The sequence below is a fragment of the Ambystoma mexicanum genome, chromosome 5p (assembly GCF_040938575.1).
Source record: "Ambystoma mexicanum isolate Mex_15411 chromosome 5p, UKY_AmexF1_1, whole genome shotgun sequence".
Lineage (NCBI taxonomy): Eukaryota > Metazoa > Chordata > Amphibia > Caudata > Ambystomatidae > Ambystoma > Ambystoma mexicanum.
The window spans coordinates 1,341,720,521-1,341,740,576 of NC_090930.1; the positions used below are offsets into that span (position 1 = coordinate 1,341,720,521).

At 51.8% G+C, this 20,056-nt stretch overlaps 1 non-coding gene across 1 annotated transcript; it reads left to right on the forward strand.

Annotated features, from left to right (window-relative positions):
- Positions 1–155: 155 nt before the first annotated feature.
- On the forward strand, positions 156–224 carry LOC138481880 (small nucleolar RNA SNORD123). The gene has a single exon (XR_011274471.1). It is a non-coding gene; the product is annotated as a small nucleolar RNA SNORD123 (small nucleolar RNA).
- The last annotated feature ends 19,832 nt before the right edge of the window (positions 225–20,056 follow it).

Sequence of the window (20,056 nt, forward strand, 5' to 3'; positions counted from 1 at the left end):
ACTGGTTGGTCGTGTTAGACGAAGCACCCATAAACGATTGCCAAATGACTTTCACGGGCGTAATCTACTTTGGCACGTGCCCCCCTCCCCCCATAAAAGCACGCGCGCCCCTCTGTCCACACCTGCCTGAGGGCACACCCTTCCACGGCGCGTCCGGTGAATGTGATGAGCACTGGGGTACTGATCGCCATGAGCAGAAAAGACCATCCATTTGCTGATTCACCCTTGTGTCTTCGCGTGCTCGTGGCGGCGGCAGAGGGCCGGCCTTAACGTCTCTTCTCCTCTTTGCTTCTAGCTTTCCCGCCACATCTGCATCCGAGAGAAGGCGCGTCGAGGGAGCGACCAGGATTCACAGGAAGCTGTCATCTTCATGGTTCCATCGATCGTGTGTTTTCAATGCAAACATGTTTCAATATGCACTGACCTGTTCCCCTCACCCCCAACCTCCCCGCGTGTCTGCTTCAGACCGAGATACCTTAGTGGCAGCAGGTGGGGGGGCGCGCTCAATTTCATTCTGTGATCCTTTGAATTGTTTTCTTACACCCCATAGACTAGAGTATGGCTGCCACTGTGACACACGCTTTGGGGGGAATAGGGAGTTTTTGCCGCAGTAGATTTAATCGAGGTAGAAATCATCGCATTTTTTACAACGTATTTTGCCGAAAATCTGTGTGGTTGTGGAGTTATGTGAATAATTAATGTAGGGGAGTTAAGGGGCTCTACCCCCTCATACATTTACAGCGAAATCTTCCAGTACAAAATACATTGAATGATTTCTACTTCGATGAAAGAAATTCGAAGAAATCCCATAGAAATGCCCCATCTCTTCTCCCCTGCTGCCCTGTGCTCCTTCACCTTGTTCTGTGTGCTTCGTCCTTCCTTCCCCTTGTTCTGTGTGCTTCGCCCTTCCTTCCCCTCGTTCTGTGTGCTTCCTCCTTCCTGCCCCTTGTTCTGTGTGCTTCGTCCTTCCTACCCCTTGTTCTGTGTGCTTCGTCCTTCCTGCCCCTTGTTCGGTGTGCTTCGTCCTTCCTGCCCCTTGTTCTGTGTGCTTCGTCCTTCCTGCCCCTTGTTCTGTGTGCCCCTTTGTTCTGTGTGCTTCGTCCTTCCTGTCCCTTGTTCTGTGTGCTTCGTCCTTCCTTTCCCTTGTTATGTGTGCCCCTCTGTTCTGTGTGCTTCGTCCTTCTTTCCCCTTGTTCTGTGTCCTTCGTCCTTCCTGCCCCTTGTTCTGTGTGCTTCGTCCTTCCTGCCCCTTGTTATGTGTGCTTCGTCCTTCCTTCCCCTTGTTCTGTGTGCTTCGTCCTTCCTGCCCCTTGTTCTGTGTGCTTCGTCCTTCCTTCCCCTTGTTATGTGTGCTCCCTTGTTATGTGTGCTTCGTCCTTCCTGCCCCTTGTTCTGTGTGCTTCGTCCTTCCTTCGCCTAGTTCTGTGTGTTTCGTCCTTCCTCCCCCTTGTTCTGTGTGCTTCGTCCTTCCTTCCCCTTGTTATGTGTGCCCCCTTGTTCTGTGTGCTTCGTCCTTCCTGCCCCTTGTTCTGTGTGTTTTGTCCTTCCTTCCCCTTGTTCTGTGTGCTTCGTCCTTCCTGCCCCTTGTTCTGTGTGCTTCGTCCTTCCTGCCCCTTGTTCTGTGTGCTTCGTCCTTCCTGCCCCTTGTTCTGTGTGCTTCGTCCTTCCTTCCCCTTGTTCTGTGTGCTTCGTTCTCCCCCCCCTTGTTATGTGTGCCCCCTTGTTCTGTGTGCTTCGTCCTTCCTGCCCCTTGTTCTGTGTGCTTCGTCCTTCCTGCCCCTTGTTCTGTGTGCTTCGTCCTTCCTGCCCCTTGTTCTGTGTGCTTCGTCCTTCCTTCCCCTTGTTATGTGTGCCCCCTTGTTCTGTGTGCTTTGTCCTTCCTGCCCCTTGTTCTGTGTGCTTCGTCCTCCCTGCCCCTTGTTCTGTGTGCTTCGTCCTTCCTTCCCCTTGTTCTGAGTGCTTCGTCCTTCCTCCCCATTGTTATGTGTGCCCCCTTGTTCTGTGTGCTTCGTCCTTCCTGCCCCTTGTTCTGTGTGCTTCGTCCTTCCTGCCCCTTGTTCTGTGTGCTCCGTCCTTCTTGCCCCTTGTTCTGTGTGCTTCGTCCTTCCTTCCCCTTGTTCTGTGTGCTTCGTCCTTCCTTCCCCTTGTTCTGTGCTTCGTCCTTCCTCCCCCTTGTTCTGTGTGCCCCCTTGTTCTGTGTGCTTCGTCCTTCCTGCCCCTTGTTCTGTGTGCTTCGTCCTTCCTGCCCCTTGTTCTGTGTGCTCCGTCCTTCCTGCCCCTTGTTCTGTGTGCTTCGTCCTTCCTTCCCCTTGTTCTGTGTGCTTCGTCCTTCCTTCCCCTTGTTCTGTGTGCTTCGTCCTTCTTCCCCCTTGTTATGTGTGCCCCCTCCTTCCTGCCCCTTGTTCTGTGTGCTTCGTCCTTCCTGCCCCTTGTTCTATGTGCTTCGTCCTTCCTGCCCCTTGTTCTGTGTGCTTCGTCCTTCCTGCCCCTTGTTCTGTGTGCTTCGTCCTTCCTTCCCCTTGTTCTGTGTGCTTCCTCCTTCCTGCCGCTTGTTATGTGTGCTTTCGTTGTCCCTTCTCTCTGCAGACCCTGCTCTTGTTCCCCTGACAGAGAACCTGCGCAGTATACAAAAGCCTAGATTATTGGCTTTTGCCCAAGTTGTTTCTATGTGATTTCTTCCAAAAAATGTCATCGAAGTAGAAATCATTGATTTTTTTTATTTTCTTGGAAAATTTTGCTGCTAATATATGTGGGGGGAGACCCCCTGCAGCCCGCCCCTCGACCCCATACATTAATTATTCACTTAAAGCCCCCCCCCCACACATATAAATCACATAGAACCAACTTTGGCAAATTCAATAGTCTTGGCCGTTGCACAGTGCACAGTTTCTCTGTCAGAGGAACAAGATCAAAGGTTGCAAAGGGAAGGAAGGACGGAAGCACACATACCAAGCGGAAGGAACACAGGGCAGCACTGGAGAAAAGATGCAAACACTGTGAGACTGTGGGACGGGGCACAGGCAGAAAAGGGAGCAAGAGAGAAAGAGAAAGGGGAAGGGGCATACAGTGAAAGCATCACAGGGGGAAATGGCACAGCAGAAAGAACAGCCGATGGACCGTCCGAGGCCTCAAGCCCAGCTATAGTCAACATCGGCACGTGTGGCCTCGTGAAGGAGAAAGCCCAAGCCTTTAAGTGGCCTAGGGCTGCCTCTGCAATCTTTGTTTGAGCCGGGGCTCGGCCAGTCTTCCCTCATTCCCCCGTGCGTGGCAGAAACTGAGCGCGGGTCCTGAGCCTGCTCAGCACGGTCTTCCCTGCTGCGCAAGAGCTGTGAACAGTAAGTGCAGGGAAGCTGCACGTAGACAACAAGCAGCCGACGTTCCCAGGGTGAAGCTGTCCAGACCCGTCTATATGACTCAATGGTTACAGTATTTTTGCTGCTAGGGCCTTACCATATACGAAATAAGGCAGGCCGGTGTGCATTATGTGCCCAGACGGGTCGCAGGCTAGAATCCTTTCACAAATATGTCATAAAAAAGTGGGTCAATTCTTATGTTATCAAAACGCTCTTTGATTGTATGCAATGCAGCTTCATTGGTTCTATTTTTCTATTTGTCCCCCCACCCCCTTTTACATGGGTGACTTTAGTGCATGCGGAAGATGCATGGGGGCTCAGTGAGGGTACTTTTCAAAATATTGTTTTGGGGGCCGTAATCTCCTCAGCCGTTTTCTGGTGCAGATGTGTGGTATACAACATATAATGGACTCAGCTGGGTGATTTCCCTGGGTTTATCATGGATGGTGTAAAACATGAACACCAACTTCAACTCCATTTTTGCGCAATCAGATTCCCAGCTGCACATCAGGGAGTTGAGCGCATGTGAGTGATAACACCATTTAGAGAGGTCTGTGGTTGACCAGCAAACGCATATGGAAAGGGAAACAGATTTTAGTTTGCGGAGGCTGGTCCCTCGCTTGGCAGTATGTGCATACCGCCAGTCCTTCACGGTGGCTTCACGTTGTGGCAAAATCCTGGGTAAATCACTGGAGCCAGGGGGTTAATAGCTGCAGATTATCATTGGGCAAGCAGTCAGCAGGGGAGCTTAAACCTTAAGTGAATACTGAAGCAAAGGGCCTAGGTCATTGTTTACAGAATCAAGGCGATGTGCTCACTGATTGAATTGCTTATATACTGGGTGAGACATACATTTATTTACAGACAGCAATTTGTTTAGAAACTGAACCAGATGGAGCTTTTTTTTACAGAATGCAAACAAGACCGCCTGAGACATTGCTGGCCCAAAATACATGTTTGCAGGGCTGCGAGATGTATTGTGTAGGATAGACAGCTCTTGGCCAAGCCTCCAGCCCCTGCTTTAGGCTTCCCCCAGGATGCTATGACCACGCCACCTGTCCAGGGCCTCCCCTCAATTTCATATCCCACTTAAAGCACTGAGAAGGCATGATCAAAAGCGAGAAGCTGAGGTACAGAAAGGGAGAGGGGCTAGAATGAACTAAAAAAGAGGGTCCGATAGAGAACACTCGAGGTCCTAGGGTCAGAGGCGTTGCTAGGGGGGGTCTGAGGGGACTATTGCCCCCAGGTCTTTTGGTTGTAGCCCCGGTTTGAAGCTCATGGACTGCAACTAAAAGGCTATATATAGCTAGCCCCGAATCCCGCCAGTCCCGACATTAGCTTAGCCCCTGATCTTTTCCAGACCTAGCAACAATCCTGCCTAGGGTTTAAGGATGGAGGGTGATATAAGCAATCACGTGTGGTCTGAAAAGAAGATGCAAGGTGGAGCAGGTGAAGAGCTAGCGGGAGAGAAGGAGGACAGCGCAGAAGCTAAAGATAGGAGGGGTGTGAGGTTGAGGACTAGAAATGGAATGAAGAGAAGGAAGGGGTCTGGTCAGGGACTGAAGAGGGATTCCATTTGCGAGAACAATCGAGAAGCCAGATAAGGTAGACGCAAAGAGCAGGAAGTAGATAGCATAAGATGGAGTGAAGGAAGCTAATGTAGACAAGTAAAGGGGGCTCAAGGTAGTACAATTAAAGAATAGGGGGGAGAAGAAGGATATTTGGTAAGAACACGGGCGCGAAAAGGACAGAGTGTTATGGAGTGCTGAAACCAGGGCTCAAGTCGAGGGTATGGGGGGGGGGATTCCACCCACTTTATTCAGAGGGTGGACTCAGTACCCCCCACCCCCAGCTAAAATGAGAAACATTAAATGTCCTCTTTGAATTTAAGCCAACCTCAGGGATCACAGCACAGTCAGGTTTGTAGGCCGGACACTTCACCACTTCACTATTAAGCCTGATGAAAAGTAACAAACAACTAAAAGTGAAACGTCCCATTTCGGTACTGCAAGTTCCATGGAAAACATCTGTATTGGTTGTTGGAGTTGAAAACATGCTCACCTTTTACTGTTTTCAAAACCACTATTAGAAGAAAATATCCTCTCTTGGTTTTGTGTGTTGATTTTATGAAAGGCAAATGCCATACGTCCTGTGCAATTTGGGTGGTTATGCAAAGCCAATCTAATGAAATGTGCATGTTTCACCTTGATAGGATATTTCTGGTGATGTCACATCCCATTCGTTTGTTGATGAGTCCCCCACTTTCATTTTTAAGACTTGACCCCTGGCAGAAGCTGAGAGAGAAGGTGAGACAGCAAATTGCAGGGGTGGTGAGAGGAAGGAAAGACAGGGAGAGTGATGAAAAGACAGGGTCTTGCAGTGGGAGGCCTGTGCAGAGAAAAGAAGGGGATGGAGCCAGGGGGCGTGTGGTAGAGAAGGGGAGATAGAAATTAAGAGGTTCTAGGTAAAGGGACATATCATGGATATAAGGCAGGGAGCGGAAGAGGGGTGATGGGAAAGTGTGGTAGGGGCCTGCAGGGGCCGTGGCAGATAGGTGAGGAAAAGAGAAAAGGGCAGGGGAAGAGAGGGAGCACAGGAGGTTGGAGACGAAAGGAGTCACGAAGAAAATCGAGGGGCGGGAAGAGAGGCAACACAGAGCAGTGGCTGCAAGGGGGTAGAGGCTGGAGAGATTCGTGTAAAAGTGGAGAGAAGCCGGGAGACTGAGGAAAAGGATAGAGTGCGGGCAGGAGGCAGCAGACGAGATGCAGAATAAGGCGAAGTGTCAAAGTAAGGTGGCAAGATCGGGGCTGAGAAAAGGAAGGTCGATGATAGAAAGGGGACTGCAGACAGCGAGGGGAAGGCAGGAAGAGAAGGGAAGTGGCTTGGGTAGAGCACAGCCAGCACAGGGCGAGATTCAGAACAGAAGGCACTGTTGCGGGTAATTCGTGATTGGAAGGGGGGCCTATAGATGGAGGAAGGATGGGGAACACAAGGAAGGAAGAGCATATGAGTTATCTGTATGGAGAGAGCAATATGCTCTCCAGAGAGTGAGGTGCAAAGATCAAGGAGTGGGTGGAGAGAGAAGAAAGGTGACTGGAGGAAGGGGGAGGTGGGAAGGGGAGGTGTGGTGTAGAGGGGTGGTGAGCTGAAGTACGGTACACGAGGTGGATCTAGCGGACGGGGCAGAGAATAGAAGTGGTGTGGGGAGACGGAGGAGTGATGGCGTGAGGAGGTTGGGCCAGAGTGTGGGGAAGGGGGGTGGAGAGAGAAGACAGGTGACTAGAGGAAAGGAGAGGTGGAAAGGGCAGGTGTGGTGTAGAGGGGTGGTGAGGCGAAGTAGGCTACACGAGGTGGCTCTAGCGGACGGGGCAGAGAATAGAAGTGGTGTGGGAGAGACGGAGGAGTGATGGGGTGAGGATGTTGGGCCACTGTGTGGGGAAGGGGGTGGAGAGAGAAGACAGGTGCCTAGAGGAAGGGGGAGGTGGGAAGGGGAGGTGTGGTGTAGAGGGATGGTGAGGCGAAGTAGGCTACACGAGGTGGCTCTAGCGGACGGGGCAGAGAATAGAAGTGGTGTGGGAGAGACGGAGGAGTGATGGGGTGAGGAGGTTGGGCCAGAGTGTGGGGAAGGGGGCGGAGAGAGAAGACAGGTGACTGGAGGAAGGGGGAGGTGGGAAGGGGAGGTGTGGTATAGAGGGGTGGTGAGGCGAAGTAGGCAACACGAGTTGGCTCTAGCGGACGGGGCAGAGAATAGAAGTGGTGTGGGAGAGACGGAGGAGTGATGGGGTGAGGAGGTTGGGCCAGAGTGTGGGGAAGGGGGTGGAGAGAGAAGACAGGTGACTGGAGGAAGGGGAGGTGGGAAGGTGAGGTGTGGTATAGAGGGGTGGTGAGGCGAAGTAGGCTACACGAGGTGGCTCTAGCAGACGGGGCAGAGAATAGAAGTGGTGTGGGGGAGACGGAGGAGTGATGGGGTGAGGAGGTTGGGCCAGAGTGTGGGGAAGGGGGTGGAGAGAGAAGACAGGTGACTGGAGAAAGGAGGAGGTGGGAAGGGGGAGGTGTCGTGTAGAGGGGTGGTGAGGTGAAGTAGGCTACATGAGGTGGCTCTAGCGGACGGTGCAGAGAATAGAAGTGGTGTGGGAGAGATGGAGGAGTGATGGGGTGAGGAGGTTGGGCCAGAGTGTGGGAAAGGGGGACGGAGAGAGAAGACAGGTGACTAGAGGAAAGGGGAGGTGGGAAGGGCAGGTGTGGTGTAGAGGGGTGGTGAGGCGAAGTAGGCTACACGAGGTGGCTCTAGTGGACGGGGCAGAGAATAGAAGTGGTGTGGGAGAGACAGAGGAGTGATGGGGTGAGGAGGTTGGGCCAGAGTGTGGGGAAGGGGGTGGAGAGAGAAGACAGGTGACTAGAGAAAGGGGAGGTGGGAAGGGCAGGTGTGGTGTAGAGGGGTGGTGAGGCGAAGTAGGCTACACGAGGTGGCTCTAGCGGACGGGGCAGAGAATAGAAGTGGTGTGGGGGAGACGGAGGAGTGATGGGGTGAGGAGGTTGGGCCAGAGTGTGGGGAAGGGGGTGGAGAGAGAAAACAGGCGACTGGAGGAAGGGGGAGGTGTGGTGTAGAGGGGTGGTGAGGTGAAGTAGGCTACACGAGGTGGCTCTAGCGGACGGGGCAGAGAATAGAAGTGGTGTGGGAGAGACGGAGGAGTGATGGGGTGAGGAGGTTGGGCCAGAGTGTGGGAAAGGGGGGTGGAGAGAGAAGACAGGTGACTGGACGAAGGGGGAGGTGGGAAGGGCAGGTGTGGTGTAGAGGGGTGGTGAGGTGAAGTAGGCTACACGAGGTGGCTCTAGCGGACGGGGCAGAGAATAGAAGTGGTGTGGGAGAGACGGAGGAGTGATGGGGTGAGGAGGTTGGGCCAGAGTGTGGGCAAGGGGGGTGGAGAGAGAAAACAGGTGACTGGAGGAAGGGGGAGGTGGGAAGGGGAGGTGTGGTGTAGAGGGGTGGTGAGGTGAAGTAGACTACAGGAGGTGGCTCTAGCGGACGGGGCAGAGAATAGAAGGGGTGTGGGAGAGACGGAGGAGTGATGGGGTGAGGAGGTTGGGCCAGAGTGTGGGGAAGGGGGTGAGAGAGAAGACAGGTGACTGGAGGAAGGGGGAGGTGGGAAGGGGAGGTGTGGTGTAGAGGGGTGGTGAGGCGAAGTAGGCTACACGAGGTGGCTCTAGCGGACAGGGCAGAGAATAGAAGTGGTGTGGGAGAGACGGAGGAGTGATGGGGTGAGGAGGTTGGGCCAGAGTGTGGGGAAGGAGGTGGAGAGAGAAGACAGGTGACTGGAGGAAGGGGGAGGTGGGAAGGGGAGGTGTGGTATAGAGGGGTGGTGAGGCGAAGTAGGCAACACGAGTTGGCTCTAGCGGACGGGGCAGAGAATAGAAGTGGTGTGGGAGAGACGGAGGAGTGATGGGGTGAGGAGGTTGGGCCAGAGTGTGGGGAAGGAGGTGGAGAGAGAAGACAGGTGACTGGAGGAAGGGGGAGGTGGGAAGGGGAGGTGTGGTGTAGAGGGATGGTGAGGTGAAGTAGGCTACACGAGGTGGCTCTAGCGGACGGGGCAGAGAATAGAAGTGGTGTGGGAGAGACGGAGGAGTGATGGGGTGAGGAGGTTGGGCCAGAGTGTGGGGAAGGGGGCGGAGAGAGAAGACAGGTGACTGGAGGAAGGGGGAGGTGGGAAGGGGAGGTGTGGTATAGAGGGGTGGTGAGGTGAAGTAGGCAACACGAGTTGGCTCTAGCGGACGGGGCAGAGAATAGAAGTGGTGTGGGAGAGACGGAGGAGTGATGGGGTGAGGAGGTTGGGCCAGAGTGTGGGGAAGGGGGTGGAGAGAGAAGACAGGTGACTGGAGGAAGGGGAGGTGGGAAGGTGAGGTGTGGTATAGAGGGGTGGTGAGGCGAAGTAGGCTACACGAGGTGGCTCTAGCAGACGGGGCAGAGAATAGAAGTGGTGTGGGGGAGACGGAGGAGTGATGGGGTGAGGAGGTTGGGCCAGAGTGTGGGGAAGGGGGTGGAGAGAGAAGACAGGTGACTGGAGAAAGGAGGAGGTGGGAAGGGGGAGGTGTCGTGTAGAGGGGTGGTGAGGTGAAGTAGGCTACATGAGGTGGCTCTAGCGGACGGTGCAGAGAATAGAAGTGGTGTGGGAGAGATGGAGGAGTGATGGGGTGAGGAGGTTGGGCCAGAGTGTGGGAAAGGGGGACGGAGAGAGAAGACAGGTGACTAGAGGAAAGGGGAGGTGGGAAGGGCAGGTGTGGTGTAGAGGGGTGGTGAGGCGAAGTAGGCTACACGAGGTGGCTCTAGTGGACGGGGCAGAGAATAGAAGTGGTGTGGGAGAGACAGAGGAGTGATGGGGTGAGGAGGTTGGGCCAGAGTGTGGGGAAGGGGGTGGAGAGAGAAGACAGGTGACTAGAGAAAGGGGAGGTGGGAAGGGCAGGTGTGGTGTAGAGGGGTGGTGAGGCGAAGTAGGCTACACGAGGTGGCTCTAGCGGACGGGGCAGAGAATAGAAGTGGTGTGGGGGAGACGGAGGAGTGATGGGGTGAGGAGGTTGGGCCAGAGTGTGGGGAAGGGGGTGGAGAGAGAAAACAGGCGACTGGAGGAAGGGGGAGGTGTGGTGTAGAGGGGTGGTGAGGTGAAGTAGGCTACACGAGGTGGCTCTAGCGGACGGGGCAGAGAATAGAAGTGGTGTGGGAGAGACGGAGGAGTGATGGGGTGAGGAGGTTGGGCCAGAGTGTGGGAAAGGGGGGTGGAGAGAGAAGACAGGTGACTGGACGAAGGGGGAGGTGGGAAGGGCAGGTGTGGTGTAGAGGGGTGGTGAGGTGAAGTAGGCTACACGAGGTGGCTCTAGCGGACGGGGCAGAGAATAGAAGTGGTGTGGGAGAGACGGAGGAGTGATGGGGTGAGGAGGTTGGGCCAGAGTGTGGGCAAGGGGGGTGGAGAGAGAAAACAGGTGACTGGAGGAAGGGGGAGGTGGGAAGGGGAGGTGTGGTGTAGAGGGGTGGTGAGGTGAAGTAGACTACAGGAGGTGGCTCTAGCGGACGGGGCAGAGAATAGAAGGGGTGTGGGAGAGACGGAGGAGTGATGGGGTGAGGAGGTTGGGCCAGAGTGTGGGGAAGGGGGTGAGAGAGAAGACAGGTGACTGGAGGAAGGGGGAGGGGGGAAGGGGAGGTGTGGTGTAGAGGGGTGGTGAGGCGAAGTAGGCTACACGAGGTGGCTCTAGCGGACAGGGCAGAGAATAGAAGTGGTGTGGGAGAGACGGAGGAGTGATGGGGTGAGGAGGTTGGGCCAGAGTGTGGGGAAGGAGGTGGAGAGAGAAGACAGGTGACTGGAGGAAGGGGGAGGTGAGAAGGGGAGGTGTGGTGTAGAGGGATGGTGAGGCGAAGTAGGCAACACGAGTTGGCTCTAGCGGACGGGGCAGAGAATAGAAGTGGTGTGGGAGAGACGGAGGAGTGATGGGGTGAGGAGGTTGGGCCAGAGTGTGGGGAAGGGGGGTGGAGAGAGAAGACAGGTGACTGGAGGAAGGTGAGGTGGGAAGGGCAGGTGTGGTGTAGAGGGGTGGTGAGGCGAAGTAGGCTACACGAGGTGGCTCTAGCGGACGGGGCAGAGAATAGAAGTGGTGTGGGAGAGACGGAGGAGTGATGGGGTGAGGAGGTTGGGCCAGAGTGTGGGAAAGGGGGGTGGAGAGAGAAGACAGGTGACTGGACGAAGGGGGAGGTGGGAAGGGCAGGTGTGGTGTAGAGGGGTGGTGAGGTGAAGTAGGCTACACGAGGTGGCTCTAGCAGACGGGGCAGAGAATAGAAGTGGTGTGGGAGAGACGGAGGAGTGATGGGGTGAGGAGGTTGGGACAGAGTGTGGGGAAGGGGGGTGGAGAGAGAAAACAGGTGACTGGAGGAAGGGGGAGGTGGGAAGGGGAGGTGTGGTGTAGAGGGGTGGTGAGGTGAAGTAGGCTACACGAGGTGGCTCTAGCGGACAGGGCAGAGAATAGAAGTGGTGTGGGAGAGACGGAGGAGTGATGGGGTGAGGAGGTTGGGCCAGAGTGTGGGGAAGGGGGTGGAGAGTGAAGACAGGTGACTGGAGGAAGGGGGAGGTGGGAAGGGGAGGTGTGGTGTAGAGGGGTGGTGAGGCAAAGTAGGCTAGACGAGGTGGCTCTAGCGGACGGGGCAGAGAATAAAAGTGGTGTGGGAGAGACGGAGGAGTGATGGGGTGAGGAGGTTGGGCCAGAGTGTGGGGAAGGGGGTGGAGAGAGAAGACAGGTGACTGGAGGAAGGGGAGGTGGGAAGGTGAGGTGTGGTATAGAGGGGTGGTGATGCGAAGTAGGCTACACGAGGTGGCTCTAGCGGACGGGGCAGAGAATAGAAGTGGTGTGGGGGAGACGGAGGAGTGATGGGGTGAGGAGGTTGGGCCAGAGTGTGGGGAAGGGGGTGGAGAGAGAAGACAGGCGACTGGAGGAAGGAGGAGGTGGAAAGGGGGAGGTGTGGTGTAGAGGGGTGGTGAGGTGAAGTAGGCTACACGAGGTTGCTCTAGCGGACGGGGCAGAGAATAGAAGTGGTGTGGGAGAGACGGAGGAGTGATGGGGTGCGGAGGTTGGGCCACAGTGTGGGAAAGGGGGGTGGAGAGAGAAGACAGGTGACTGGACGAAGGGGGAGGTGGGAAGGGCAGGTGTGGTGTAGAGGGGTGGTGAGGTGAAGTAGGCTACACGAGGTGGCTCTAGGGGACGGGGCAGAGAATAGAAGTGGTGTGGGAGAGACGGAGGAGTGATGGGGTGAGGAGGTTGAGCCAGAGTGTGGGGAAGGGGTTGGAGAGAGAAGACAGGTGACTGGAGGAAGGGGGAGGTGGGAAGGGCAGGTGTGGTGTAGAGGGGTGGTGAGGCGAAGTAGGCTACACGAGGTGGCTCTAGCGGACGGGGCAGAGAATAGAAGTGGTGTGGGAGAGACGGAGGAGTGATGGGGTGAGGAGGTTGGGCCAGAGTGTGGGGAAGGGGGGTGGAGAGAGAAGACAGGTGACTGGAGGAAGGGGAGGTGGGAAGGGCAGGTGTGGTGTAGAGGGGTGGTGAGGCGAAGTAGGCTACACGAGGTGGCTCTAGCGGACGGGGCAGAGAATAGAAGTGGTGTGGGAGAGACGGAGGAGTGATGGGGTGAGGAGGTTGGGCCAGAATGGGGGCCTAGGGAGAGTGAGGCTGATATAGAGCGTAGAACCTGTCTCGAGGGGCCAAGGGGAGACACCAGTGAAGTAGAGATTCGAGACGGGCTAGAGAGAGGGAATGCGACATAGGGAAGGAAAGTATAGAAAGTGCATATGAAATAACTAGTGCCCATGTTCACTCATATTATCCAAAATGTCCGCAAATAAATTCAAAGAACCCAGATCTAATGTGCCAAACCACTATACCAGGAGGGCAATAATATGCGTTTCCCTCGCCATTCAGATAAAACTCAGAAAGTCACTTTCCCGAAAAGCTGTTTTTTTCGTTAGGTGCTAGCCCACCACGACGTAATTTCTAATTTTCAGAAGTACACAATTTTGTAACTGAATAACAGTGAAATCCATGAGAATGACGTTTACAAAAGTCTAACCTGTGCTGGATGAAAAGTGAAAGGGCGCACACATAGTTGGGGTAATATTTGTGAACAATAAGAGGCCGTGGCCTGGGTCTACAAGGCTGGCCTGCAGAAGCCGAGTCTCCCCCCTTTTTCCCGAATGACCCCCATGACATATTTCTGAGCACAGCGGCTCTAAATAGGAATATTTACATACTCAGTGGTTATCTTTAAAACCCGGTGTCATTGCGACCCCGGAGGACCAGATATGGAAACCCCTAGACACGCCTGGGTGCTAAAGAACGCAGAATGTACCGGACGACTTTTTAATATCATTATTTGCATGCCACATTGAACAGCTTACAATGCAGGTGGTGTTAAGGAGAATGGCGCAGGGCTTCTAGGATAATATGAGTTTTTTCATGCTTAGTTCCTCCCGATTCTAAGCGCTGAAATAAAAACTGCTATTATCAATATCGAATTTAAAGGTAGGCCTTAGCACCGGCAGCAATGTATCTCAGACACTAAAGTGTGAACATGAGTGAAGCACACGAGCCAGCTCGGTTCTCATTAGGGGTGCCGAGTGTGTAGGTGCTCGGGGTCACAGGCGCCCTCCAACCACCTCCTCCCGCCCCCTTCCAGGGAAAAGCAATCTCTGAAACATATTAATAGCGTTTCAATGGCACCACTAAAGTCTAGCCATTGGCACACCCCCGGCAAATTCACAAGTTGGTTCCCCTGGTTCTCACCAGGAAGGTGTAGAGGGTTCCTCGTGGCAACTGCCATAGGAAGGCTTTTGTGGCAAGTGATAATGACGAGAAGCACGTACACAGGAATGCGTGAAGTGCAAAAAGTGTCCAGGGACGGGTGACGGGAGAGTGTTGGCTAGAGCGGGGAGGAGGAGGGAGAACTGTGAGGGGAAGGTCACGCGAGGTGTGGAGACGTATATCGCGATTCCAACCCCCCCCCCCCCACCCTTCAAGGGGATTCAGGAACAGGGCTGTAGGTGGTGGGTGGGTGATTAAGGGGAGTGCAATGAGGACGCTCTACTGTAAAAACAGGGCATTCTTGCATCAGCATTTTCTCTGGTGGCCGCCACCTGCCGGCAGTATATGACATAGCACCTATGTGAGTGTGGTTTTGTGGAGAGGTGAATGGATGGGTAAATGGGTACATTCGATTGATGAATGACGTGAATGGATGGATAATTGTATGAATGGATGGATGAAAGGACAGATGAAAATGTGTGTAGAGGTATGGGCGAGTGCGTGAATGTTGAGTGGGTGGATCCATGGCCAAGTGGATGAATGTAAGAATGGATTTCGTATTTATTTTAGATTTCTTTGGAAACTAGCCCTAACACAATGCAAATATAGGCGGAGAGTCCGGCAACACTGCAGTCCCGGAAAAGGTTATAAACCCAGCCCAGTATGAAAATGAGTAACTGCAAGCAAGCCCCAGCAACTCACAGGTGTGCATGACGGGAGGAATACGCCCCCCACCCCTCCCCCCACAGGACAATGTATGGAAACACTTGGGAAACACTGTGCATTTTACAGAAATTGGATTGCATATATACTGAATAAAAAGTGCATTTTTAAAGCACTATTCATGATCTCAGAGTGCAACATGGTCTCCAGTGAGGGGGGGAATGGGAAAAAGTGCATGCGTAACACAATGTACTGTAAAATAGCTTCGTACAGACCGCTAGGTTTACTCTTTCCTAAGTACAATGTTAATCGCTGTCTCCCAGTCTTTTTCATTTGGGTCTGCAAGTGTCATCCTACTCCCCTGTAATCAGCCATTCCAGTTAAGGACAAACATATATATGTATACATATATATGTTCTGGCTAAGTATCATATAGATGCACTGGCGGCTCCAGGCTCGACACAACAAACTCCCTCCAAAAACATACATTCATAGGCGGGAGTGGGGGGTGGGGGGGTCAATGGATCATACGGAGCACAATGTAAAGAAGGCGGGAACCTAGGAATGGAGAGGGATGGAGACAGAAAGGGATACTGGGTAAGGAACGCAAAGAAGGAGACCAAACGGGAGAAAGAGAATAGGAGAGCTCAGAAGTGGCAGTAAAAAGAGAAGGATGAAGTGCAGTAATGAGGCACCACACAAGGACGGAAATGGAGGGAGTGTGGGCTTGGAGAAAGTTCCAGAAGTTTGTATACCAACATGTTCTTCCCTTAGGAATTTGCTGTGATAAAGCGAAACTTAGATACACATTTATTAATCAGACATCCATTTAGGTTGCGGCACATTACGTAGTGCCAATACACATGTCCAAGATCACACATGAAGAATGCATTTCAATGGAAAAAATATGAATATACACAGCTTTTAGTCAGTGGTCGCAGTGTACGAAAAGAAGTAGTGGAACTATGTTTCCTGCTGGCCTGCCCCGCTCCCCACAAACCTCGTCGCCATGCCCACTCCCACGCACAATACAAACCCCCAAACACATGTGCCTGCTGTTTAAAGGAACGTCCAGTGCAGTGCACTGAAAGTGCAAGTTTTAACTTCTTGCTACACTTCTATTTTAAAATGGAACCATTCCGGGGTGGTTTCTTTTTAAAATAAAAGTATAGGAACGGTAAGACTTAATTAAAAGAAGTAGAGGAGCACCTCTCCGACCGCTCCTACCCACTTCGACCACTGCTTTTAGTCACGTCAATTGAAATAAAGGAAGAACTTAAACTTGAAAGAGAACTACGTTGACACAGATCGCCATAACTTAGGCTGTATAGTGAAACTGGAAGCTGTTCTGTTAAGCCTCATATTTAATGTAATGACATGTAATGTAATAGGCATATAGTCTGCGCCAGCTGCCGCCTCTTTGTCATTTGGCTCCAGTATTCTAAATTGCATAGGGGAATGGAGGAACTGGTGGTGGCTAATTGCATTGTTCTGTGTTTTGAATGATGAGTGATAGGTTCTTCATTGCTAGGTCTTGTGGACTAGAGGAGGATGGTGGCAGAGGTACACCCCACCAACCCCACCTACACCCCATCCTCATCCAGATACCCAGCAATTCATGTTAAAAAATGAAATCCAAATTCCCGGATAAACCATTGAGGAGACTTTTTATGAGAGCACGTTTGAACTTACTTCCGATGCAGGAAATCTTGGCCATCAGATCATTGCAGACCTCGAATCATTGTCGAATATGTGAGACTCCAGAGCAACCAGAAACTGTAAGACACCTGCTCAAGACATGCCCTCAAATGATGAAGGAGAGAGCTGCATACTTGGCACCACTTTTTGCAGACTCGACCATCATGGAAGAGGATGTTTGCTGGAGCCGCCTAATGGCTGGCGAAAGTGCCAGATGGACTATGGCAACAGCAAAACTTCTACAAATAGCTTTAAAAAAGACGTAACAGCGAATGACATTGTCGGAACCACCGGCTTTGTGATTAATCTTTCCAAATTAGACTGTTTCGTCTCCGAGCATGTGGATTTTATAGTACTAAAGATTTTCTTCTTCTACTGTACGTCTACAAATCTTAATGAGTAAACACAAGAAAACATTTTTCAAAAAAATGAATTGTGATTAGTTGGAATACATGCTTCCCAGCTAACCAGGGGAAATACCGATATACCATGTGGCCAGGTCAGCACTGGAGTCAGGGAATGAGTGCTGGGGAAAGGCTTGGGAGATCGTTTATAGGTACTCCAGGAAGGGGTCAGGGGAGAGGGAGGCGGTGTGATTCAAATGTCCGATCCAAGTTTGAAACCAGCGAATTCTGCCTGGGAAGTGCTTTTGAAAGTGGCTTTCATTGTTTTAAGGTAATTAGCGTGGACAATAGTCACATTCAACAAATCCAATATTGTATAGCACACAACTGTAGTTATTACAACACAGTGCAATGGTGCACATGTAACCATAACAAATAATCCACACTTTAAAAGAGTGTAATAAACAAATCACAAGAGTTTAAAAACCTTATGGTAAAGTCAAGCCATGATCCCCATCCTGTGTGATGGGCTAAAAGCCAGAGGATGATCCTACTGGCGTGCTTAAGGTGGGCATAGCCCTGCTTGCCTGGCTACCACTGCTTTATTCTACTGACAGTTGGCACAATCAATCTTGCTCCTAGTCCTCCAAACCCTCCAGGCCATACCAGCTATGGCGATTGTGACCATGGAAACGTTGCTAATGATACACAGGTGTGTAAGCCGCACACTCCGTAACTCATGAACCCTCAATGGGGGCTTAACCCACCTGCTTCATGGATATTTTTTAACATGACATAAGAAAATAAATGGGTTCATTGTATTAATGGAGGTGTCTTCACAACCACAGGCCATCTCTGCCCCTTCACCTGACTGCCACCTGACCCCCAGCCATAGTTTCATGTCTAAAGTTCTAATTTCAGGCCACACTATCGTTTCCAGCTACTGCTCAGGACCCTTCACAGATTTAAGTAAGTGGCAGAAAATCACTCACTCTGGGGTCACAGAGAGACAATTCCTGAGAATCATTGTGGTACCGTCTCCCAAAAGATCCCCGAAGTGTGCCTATTGTACGCCCGCTGCATGCGCTCAGGAAATTCCCACAGGCCTCTTTGGCCGAGCCTAGACAATAGATCTCGGATCCATGCCAGCCAGGGCACAGAGTCAGACCAGATCGTTGCCCGAGCGGCTCCAGGTGGCTCCTGTACACCCAGGGCACTTCTAACACCAAGGGCACAATGGCTTCCCCTTCAGTCACAACCAACTCCCCCTTAAGCAACACATTGGTCACTCCCACAGGAAATGGGAGGAATTATATAAAACAATATATGTGCAGCCACCTTTGGCTGCCTTAGGTCACAGCACCAGTAGAGCTCTCTCACATGCAGCGCGCCTGACATGCAGACAGTGGGGCATACAGACATCTAGCTGTGAGCCTGTGAAAACAAAATCAAAATATCGAGGCTGAGTACTCCAAAAGGAAATACGCCGAGCGCGGGTTACAAAGGAATAACAAATAACTTTTTATTTTATACTGAACAGTTTTCCAAGAAAAGTAACAGATAACTATCAGCCCTCAGTACAACACAACGAACTCCAGCGTGGTCCAGTGTGCTTAGTGAGAGACGCTGTACATTAGAATTCGTTGCTCTTTTATACCATTTGCGAACATGATGTCCAACCCTACTTCGGGTTAATATTCCTCTAATACATTACTGATCTTCATGCCGAGTTCGCACCACTATGTGCATAGAGATTGTCTTTAATACATTCGCCAGCAAGCCTACATGGTAACAGTGTATTTTAGGATTTCTCATAAAGGACTTCTCAAACATTAATACAATGTAGTTAAACAAGTGTTCTTAGTTCAGTATTTAGATACATTGTTCTTAACATATGCTTGCGGACTAGTTTCATTGGCGCAAGTAATCCTTTACACACATGTCAGCGAAGGACAACGTCTCAGTTCACGACCCCAACAAGTGGCCTACAGGCAAGTTACATATTAATTACACACAGAGGTCAAGACGGCCATGTTGTATTTCGGAATGACATCGTCCACCATTTTAACTCACAGGGTGACGTTACAGAGAGAACCTAAAATGGCGGATTGACCTAAAATGGCGGCTTACATTGATTCTAAGGTCAGGACCTTGCAACACGGTTTTCTTCGCAAGTGGCTTATAAGCAGCTAGGCGTAGGCCAATATACACATATTCATTGCAATAGGAGGTACGATATAATTTCCTGTTTGACAAGCCTATCCTTAAACCTGTCCCTAGATGCCCTCCTTATCATAGTTGTCTTTCTAGGATCCGGGGGCTTTCAAATCCTTCTGGTCTACCTGGGAAATGTGAACCGATTCATGGAATTCCCACTGCTGAAAAGTGACTTTGCACTGCCGACACAAACCCTGAGTCGCGGAACTGTGCAAAGTGTATTTCTGCAGTGAAAACTCATTTCTGCAGTTTCTGCAGTGAAAACTCATTTCAGCAGTACAAATTATATTTGCAGTGCAAAAATACACTTTGCACAGGTCCACAAATGAGGGTTTGTGTCGGCAGTGCAAAGTCACTTTTCAGCAGTGCAAATTCATGCGGAACCGTGCAAAAAAGTCCATGAATCGGGCGCTTAATGTGCAATCATCATTTACTATTTATTGTTTGTGTCGCAAGCCTGGTCTATGTGGGTGTGGTGTTAGCCTCCCAAACTCGGTATAAGGCACTGCTTTGATGGAGGACAGACTGCAGACAGAGATCTCACGCAGGTGGGTATTGTGTACGTGCATACGGGAAATGAGCCCATTGTTTGGCAGCTGAAGGGACATTAGTGCAGCTTGGTCCTCTTGAGGATTGAGAGCCACCATGACTTGGTTTCAGATTTTATGGCTGTGAAGAGGGGGAAGCAGCTCGGATTCAATGATGGATCTCATCGATCTTGCATGGGTTGGAAGGGATGGGTGGGAATGAATGGCTGAGTGCGTGTGTGAGTAGATGGATGTGTGAGTGGGTGGTTGAATAGGCGAGGGTGTGAATAGGCAAGTCAGTGTGTGAATGTGTGAGTGGAACAGCATATGGGTGCATAATGAGTGGCTGCGTTGAAGTGTGAGTGAGGATGAGCGGACGAATACATTGTTGATTGAAGAGTGAATGAATGGATGTACAAATGGGCAAATGTTCCATGCACTGGTCACCTGGCCACCCTCTGAATCTGAGCCCACGTCCTTGCCTGTCCAGTTGCACCTCACACTGCCTCTTGCCCCCCCCAGCACTGGTAGTCTGTATCTATAACCTTACAGTCCCCTCTCTCTGTACTTATGAGCCACCCCCTGGCTGCACCCTCTGTTTACCGGCACTTAACCACCCGCTGGATGCACTCTGTGTGCACCACCTTTGCCTATGAGAATATTCTCCTTCGTTGCAACACTTGTTGCAGTCTGCATCTGTCTTGGTGAGATCGGCTCCCCTTTCTCACCGTGGATGACTATCCATTGTCTCGTCTGGCTGCATCACATGTTTAGAGACCTCAAAACTGAGTTCTGAGCTCACAATTATGAGGATTAATTCAGTTTCTCTGCAGCTGGTCCCTTTGTTGTCTGGGGATTGGAATGTGTCTTTGTATCTCTGACCTTGGCTGTGGGCCTGTCTCAAGCATCTTGCTCTCTGTGCAGCCAG